Below are 217 nucleotides of genomic sequence, written 5' to 3' on the forward strand. Positions count from 1 at the left end.
TAACTTTTCGGAAGTTAAAAGCTCTTTTTAAAAATAGTGCCAAACACGCTTATCGTAACTTTTCATAATTCAAAAGTAAAAAAAAAAAAGTAACTTTTGTGCGTTCCCAAACGGGCTCTAAATCGGCCGGTTGGATCGGACCAAAAACGGACCGATTCATATAAAACGACGCCGTTTTAATTTTTTAAAAAAAAAACAAAAAAAAAAACACAAACAA

The sequence above is a fragment of the Arachis ipaensis genome, chromosome B01, assembly GCF_000816755.2.
Source record: "Arachis ipaensis cultivar K30076 chromosome B01, Araip1.1, whole genome shotgun sequence".
Taxonomy (NCBI): domain Eukaryota; kingdom Viridiplantae; phylum Streptophyta; class Magnoliopsida; order Fabales; family Fabaceae; genus Arachis; species Arachis ipaensis.